Source organism: Egretta garzetta, unplaced genomic scaffold (assembly GCF_000687185.1).
Source record: "Egretta garzetta isolate BGI_Z169 unplaced genomic scaffold, ASM68718v1 scaffold195, whole genome shotgun sequence".
NCBI lineage: Eukaryota > Metazoa > Chordata > Aves > Pelecaniformes > Ardeidae > Egretta > Egretta garzetta.
In genome coordinates, this window is record NW_009259591.1 from 436,996 (window position 1) to 444,807 (window position 7,812).

The following is a 7,812-nucleotide window of genomic DNA, read 5'->3' on the forward strand; positions in this document are numbered from 1 at the left end:
GGCCACCCCCGGTACCGGCTTCAAAAGACAGCCCGCCTTCTCGCGGCCCCCGTGGCGTGCCGGGAAAGCCTGCTGCAGCCTAACTGAGGGGCTCCGACTGTTCCACGGCTGTTGGGAGCCCGTCAGACGCCAGCTCGCACCGTAGGTACCATCAGTCACCTACACAGAACGAGAAAGCGCCCACAGAGGTGGCTGGTGGCTCCCGTGCCTCGCAAAGTCGCGCCTTCGATGCCACCGGGTTGGGGACGTTTTAGCCCAGTTGTGTGTGAAAGGCCGATTTTATCCAGGAAGCCCAACCATCGACCAGTCTGTGGCTTATTTCAAGCCACTGATTAAGCCTCTTGGGTGCTCTCCAGCTTAACTTGGGAGGAAGAACCCAAAGTAGGTGGTTTTGCTAGGACACAGGGGAGATTCTGCGCCGCTCCTCAAGAGACCAAGGCGGTGCAGGCAGAAACACCGACCTCACCAGGCACCAAGTTAAAATAAACTCTGCTCCGTTTTACTTATTTTCCCTCCGTTTTTCATGTAAATGTGGCGCTTTTGAGATACCGCTGGAACTGGCAGCTTGCACGCCGAGTTGCGAGTTGCGTACAGGGGAACACGCAGGGCTTTTTCCCTCATGTGTATCTGTTGTCTCTCAAAGCATACTTGTAACTAACAGAGCCACAGGAACAGAGATCCACCAACCACCTTTTGTCCTCGGTCTGTCCATGTTCCTTAGAAACAGTGGGACGTGCCGTTTCTCACCAAGCAAACCGTGTTTCAGGTATCCACGCTCCAGCTGGCATGGCATTACAGCATGCTACGCTCTTCAAGCTCTTCCTTTAGCTGAAGGTAAGACCCTAAGAGTGTCGTTATTACCCAGTGGGGAATATCCGTCACAAGTACTCGGGGGGGCAAGAGGCAGAGGGCAATACTACTCAACATCCCCTGATTCAGAACGACACAAAGTAAGACCTCCTTGGCACGAGAGCTCACAACGCTCGAGAAAACCACGATTGGGAGGGGTAACCGGGTATGTCCCTCGTGCCGCGCCAGACCGTGGCTATCCCCCTGACGAAAAGCCGTGTCCTGGTAATGCCGCTGGTACCGGTTTTAGCCTGTGTAAGAACAGGAACGGTCTCTTGAAAAATGAAATAAGCATAAGGGTGATCCAGAAAACATTCTACTCCCAAATAAGCATCGACTCCCCAGTCTGACACAGTTCTGGAACAAAGGCCTGCTCTTATTTCAGTATCTTATTTCCACATCAAAAAGATCCTCAAAGGACAGATGAGGCAGCAACGCCGGGCACCGGGTAGGGTGACCCTTTGCATGTGGAACAAGTCTGGAAACCCTCTGGTTTCTCAAAAAACGGCGGGAGAAAGAGCACACATCAGGCAAGTTTCCCTTCTCGGGGAGACACAGTTTCCCAGGAATGTGCGCTCCAGGTTTCCGTTCGTACAAAGCGGTGGTTGCTGCCGCGGCCCCGAGAAGGGAGCCCAGGGCGGCCGCTCCCAGGCGAGCCTCGCAGGCGTCCCCCGTGCCGCCGTTTGGAGCCGGCAGCCAGTTCCTGGGACACCCGCTGGGTCTCTAGAGGCTCCCCCGAAAAACAGAACACGCTCGGGGTTTTTATGCTGTAAGCATGAAGATGAACACAGAGCAAAGACAAGAACAAACCCTAAAAACCCTGCTGCGCGGCAGCTCCTGAATGCCCGGAGAGGCGACACCAGGAGCAGCTTCTGTCCCGAGGGGCGCGTTACTTCTCCCGGCTGCGCAGGCGCTGAGCGTTCATCGCTTTCCTTACAGCGGAACTACGCACCCCGTGCGCGGCACGCACCCTGCTCCCAAAGCCTGCGCCGACCACACGCCGGGGCCGTGCACCACCAGGCAAGGGGGTTACGGGGACGCAGGTATCGATTCCAGGGGACAAGAAATAAATCCAACTGGATTCTCACCCAGAGCCACCGTCGACACCGAAACCCGTTTCAGGCGCAGCACAACCGGGCAGCAAAGCGCTGGGGAACGCCGGTTTCGCCGTCTCGGCGATGCCCTGGTGCCCCAGCCGCCTGTGAAGGCTGCTCCCAGCCCAGCTCGTTGCCGCAGCGGGGGCTGCACCAGGCGAGCGGCACCCTGCGGCAATCTCTCCATTTTTAAGACATTTATTGATGCTCCTTGATGGGGTGGCGACACAGCACACAGCCCTCACCACGTACCGCAGTATCGGCAGCAGAACACGCACACTGGTGATGACGGGGTGGGGGGTTTTCTCCAAAAAGCAAGGAAAACACTGGCAGCCAGCCCTGAAGGAGCTCCTGCTACGACTGAGGCAAAGTAGGATTCATAGGAACTGGAAACCTTCCGAACTACGGGATAGCCTAAATATAACAAGGCTGCTTTTATTTTATACATTTCATACAACAGCAGAAATTAATTGGCCAGAGTTAATACACAATAAAAATTAAAATTAATTTTTCAGTGTTCCCTTTCAGTCGTTTTTTAATGTAACAAGAAGCACAGCTTCCATCAAACATTAGTCCGCTGGGCTTAAACCGGAGAGGATGGGTCAGGCTGATGGGAGGGGAAAGGCAAGGGAATTGTCTCGAGTGCCACGATGCCGGCGCATTCCGAGTCCCAGGTGCCGCACGGAAGCCGGGCTGGGCTGGTACAAATTCACGCTGATGTATTTCCTGCGGGAAATGACCGCGCTGCATCGCTCCTCTCCCCTCCTGATCGTCCGTAGGGCGACATCACAGCTCTGCCCGTTACACCCCGGGTTTGCTTCACGTCGTCACGCAAAACACTCTAACATGCGCGCGCCATGGGTGCAGCCCTAACTCCTGGGGGTGCTGGGGGTCAGTGTTTGGGTTAGCGGCAAAAGGCAATGTTGTCATTTAACCACCTCAGTACCCGGCACCTCACGCCCATCGTGTTTGCCTCCCTTCCCCCTGATCTCGACAGACCCTGGATACGCACTTACCCAGCCCCTTCAAAATCCACGGTGACACAAGACTGCGCTGTTCCTTGCTTTCATTTCGTGGACGGGGACTGGGTAGTTTTGTGTCCTGTCACTTTGGACAAGGCGTCCCTTCCCAGCCGTGGGAGAAGCGTCTCTCTTGTTCATCACAGTTCAGGCTGCAGGTGGGGGTGAAGGACCCTGAGTGCTATCAGTTGGGCTTTTTTCCAGGTGGGAAAAATACACGCTTTACCCCGTGGCTATCACTGCTACCTGGTGACTAAAACAACGCTGGGCTGCTGCAGAAGTTTTCTTTTTTTCGCACTTGCTGGGAAGCAGCAAAGGTGCCGTCTCCATCTGTCTTCAGACTTCAGCTCACTGGAACTTCTCGCTCCCAAGAGGAGCCTGTGAGGAGAATTTTGGGAACTAAAATTGTTGGGAGGCAGGGCCTGACTCTGACCCTCCCGCGCACCGCTGAACGTTTCCCATCTCCGAAGAGGCTGCGAGGTGCCCCAGGATGTTCCGTGGCCAGCGTGTGCCTCCCTCTCTGCAGCCAACCCAGACGCGCTCATCTTGCAGAATCCCTACTGGCTTTTCCTCCATCCCACGGCTGCCGTGGCTCGGGCAGCAGCCCGCGGCCCAGAGGGTCCTCCAGGAGACAGCACGGGGGGCCGGGAGGAGGAGGACGACACAACGGCACCCTGCCCTCGGTGTAGGAGACCTGCCATCGGGGGGGCGCCTCTTGCTAGAGCCACCTCCTCTGTGCGTATACACCGGGCGGCAGAAAAACGTACGGCGGCCTCAGGAGCTCAGCGCGGTGTCCCCCAGAGCTCTGCTCGCCCCGACTGACACCGGGCAGGAATGAGTCCGGCCAGCAAGGGGCTCAGCAGACCCTGTCCGTGGAGGCTGCCTGCAGCAGGCACAGAGAATTCCTTTTGCAAGAGTAGGTTTGCTCCTTGCACGTCAGAAATTCCAGCCTGACACTACGGCAGAATGGGCATAAGTACCGAGGTCACCTGCTGCTGAAGCCAAGCTCCAGCCATGCCACGGAGCAGCCTTCCCCTGCAGACCGCGACAGGGGGTGGGGAGGTTCTGCCCTTGTCTTCGGCAAAGAGAAGAGGATCCAGCCCAAGGAGCCGAATTTGACGACGATACCATTAAAAGACAAGCCTCAAAGGGCAAAAGGAGGCAGCCAAGCTGTACCAGGGAGGAATTAAGGTACCGATCAAGAACCTATGAGATTACAGCAGGCGAGTGAAGTAAACGATACATTTGCTAATGAGCATCTTCTGAATACCTCTTGTGCCGTTACAAAATTATTTAATGTCAAAATTTCTACTCAGAGCCTTATCAGACCTGGCATGTACTATTTTATTTCACAAATCTGTTTTGCATTGGCTCAATTAAAATTGTTATATATTTTTGGGTCTTGTGTAGGTGCCATCTGTTTAACAGCACAAGTGGGTCCTGTGATGCACTTGTAAATTTGCTGCTGCAATAATTTTTTTAATATAATGAGTGACTTTGGATACAAGGAACTGCCTATGTTCAATAATTTTTTTTTGTTTTTTGGCAGTAAACTTACAACAATTCTTACCGTGTTACAAGGATGGCTCCGCATCCTATGGAAAAGCAAACAGTTGATCTACATGTTTGCACCAAAGTCATATTATTTAATTCACACTTATTTTTTTCATTTGCTTTTTCTGCCTTACTTTGTAAATGAGCTTATTTTCCCAAACTGGAATCCATAGGATTGCTCTCAGCTGGTTTCCTACGGCCGTAGCTGCTGCCTCCTGAGGAGCTACCGGGACCGCACGTGGAAGCCATGTCCTTACCCAAGCAACAGTGAAGTACGAGTGTTGGTAGGAGCGGGCCTGTCTGCCTAGGATCGGGTCTCAGATGCCTCTTTCAGCACAAATTTGCCCGTTACTAAAGCCCTATGTAACGGGCAAAGGAACAACAGGGAGCCACAACAGCCGCCTCCAAACCCCAGGAGCTACGTGGTTCCTCACCTCACCAACATCTCTGCAGGAACTGACTTGCTGGGGTGCTGGTGTGGGGGACAGGGACCCCACTGGGGACTTCCCGGATGGATGTACTGGCGCTGCCGGCCGCGCAACGTTATGGAGGAAAAAGAAGTGTTCACCGACGCCAGGTTTGCTGGCAAGGGTGTTGCCGACCTGACTTTTGAGGCCAGCGTGGCAGCACCAAGCTGAAGCAGCGAAAGCAGCCGTGGCCAGGACCCGTGTTATCGCCGTGCTTTGGAGACCTTGGCCCCAGGCGTCCTCGGAAGGAGGACGTCAGATAAAGCACAGACACACGGCGACGTCTGCAGGGCAGCTTGGCACAAGGGGCCACCCCAGACCAGGTCGGGCCTCAGGGGACACCTGAACTCCTCGTTGAGCAGTTGCTCAAACTCAAGCTCGCCTACCACGCACGACTCACCCCCAAACCCGGCGCACCCGGCCCGTGCTGCCAAAGCAGATTAAAACAAACTACCCAAACACCTCATTAATGCGATCGGGAACAAACGCACCTTTTTGAGGCAAAAATCCCATCTGCACAACCAGAGTCTGAGGTGCTCTACAGCAGAGTGAAACCCAGGCACAAATCTCCCAGGAAACAGAACTAAAACTGGTTTTTATAGTCTGATTTTTAAATTACAATTTTTAGCTCTTACTATCATGGCACAAGCACTGAAATGCTAAATCACACCAACTTACGACCAAGTCCCAAACCCAACCCAGTACTTGGTTTTCTGTTAAAAAACGCAGCCTCCAATTGCTGCGCTATGTTCTCCGGTGTGTTTCAGGAGAAAAGCACTCGCACGGCAGCCGCATGGCAGCTCGCTCTGGACCCCTCAGGTTTGCTCCACAGTCGAGAGGAGGATGCAGATTTGAGCACACGCTGCCCAGACGTACTCCTCCTGCTCCCCGAGATAACCTGCGGACAGCTCAGGGACACCAGCCTGCTTGCACCACCGCGCCGGAGCACAGCACTGCCCTTCCCAGGCAGCCCAACGCCACGGTGAAGAACCCGCACTGCTACGGCACGCCACCGCGACAGCATTTAACGAACAGCCCAAGATGCCTTTGCGCCTTCCAAAAACCGCTCCACACCCTCCATGCACTCAGCAGTGCCCCGGTACTGGGGACAGCTGCTCGAGGCACGGTCAACACCCCGAATCTATCGTGTCTATTGACAGAACAGTGAAGCGCTGATTAAATTACGTGCTTTAGCCAACCTGCGTAGGGAAAATTAATTGAACTGCAGAAGGGATGAGTTCAGTGTTACCTTGTTGGAATGGGGAGGCTGGGCTATGTAATGCTTGATCTCCTTTTATTTGATTAGGCAAATTAGGAAACAACAGTGTGAAATGCATTATTGTACTAAGATGATGTCCAAAATGTGAATCTCATTAGGGCTTTGGCCTTGATGCTTTTTATTTGGCTCCTCTGTAAGCTGAGGAAGGATAAGTAGGCCAGAAATACCTATTTTTCAAATTACAGTGGAATTGCCCAGTAATAAACGTCACATTCTGAACAGGCCTTCGCCACCGGAACCTCGCATGAAAAGCGTTCCTAAGCTGCTGGAGAAATTCAGCACCAAAGGTACTGGAGACGGAGGAGATGCGGTAGGCAGGCGAGGCTGGAGCCAGAGCGCGTCACCTATCAACTCAAGTTCACTTACTGCTGAAAGCTGGAGAAAGGCAGCTTTATGGGGCCAGACCCCTGGGGGAGTGGGGACGCTGTGGCTCCTCAAAGGGACCGCTGAACTGGCAAACACGTGTTTCGCAAAACGTGACGAAGGCGTGCGTTACGGTTATTTGGGGAGCAGGAGGGAAGGAGGACGCAAGGACGAAGGAGCACCTCTCAGAGGAGCTGGAGGAGCAGCCGGCTGCGTGCCAAGGCCAAGGCCAAGCTGGGTCGGCTCTGGAGAGAGCTTTGCTGCAGCCGTGCCTGCGCCCCCGGGGCTCTGCCGAGCACCCCCTGGCGACGTCGCTCTCTTGGAGGAAAGGTCTGAATTCAAGGTGGCTCCGTAATGCTAGGGGAGCACAAACATACAGTACCCCAGGGAAACGCCACCGCGTTTCATCTGTAGAAGGGTTTTGTGGGAAGCGCCGGTTCAGGTATAAGCTGCTGACAGGTCACTTCACGGCACAGCCCTTTCCAATTGCAGGTCAACCCCAGAATTAATTACCCTTTCACTGTCTTGGGTTTTCTTTTCTTCTTTGCTTCACATTAACTGCAGCTGAAATTATTTTAAAGCAATGATCTTGAACATCATGTCCTTCAGCTGGCCCTGAAAACCCATTTTCTACGGAAAGCCTCCTTTCTTTTCCAAGATCTCTGCGAGTGTATAAAGCTCATCAAGGCTGCGGTTCTCTAGGGGTGTCAGATGCACGAGTAATGCCCAGGTGTCTGCCTGCTGGACCAGCTCCAAGGGACTTTATTAGCATGAAGAGGCCGACTGGAAAGCAGTTTAACTCCTTCGGCTTCCAGGGCCCAGCGGCAGCAGCAGGGCGCTTCGCGCATGGGCACGGCGACAAACACAAATTCTGAGTCAGCGAGTTGTGAGATAGAAACAGAACATCAAGGGCAGCAGCGCAGGCTGGGACACGCCAGTCTGACAAAAGAGACGTTCTTCTCGTGCACTGACACCTATGAAAAAGGATCTTTAAGGCCAGACCTACCCAGAAGCTGCCACACTCGGGAACACCGCTTTTCCCTTTCCCGTGTTAACTTGCCAGCCAGGCAAGGAGGTGGCTGCCCTGGTGAAGCCCCAGAGCTGCCCTCAGCTCAGCCAGGCAGGCAGCCGAGTTACGGCTGGCCACCGACCCAGCGGCTCGCACGGCCGCGCTTGCGGCTCCCACC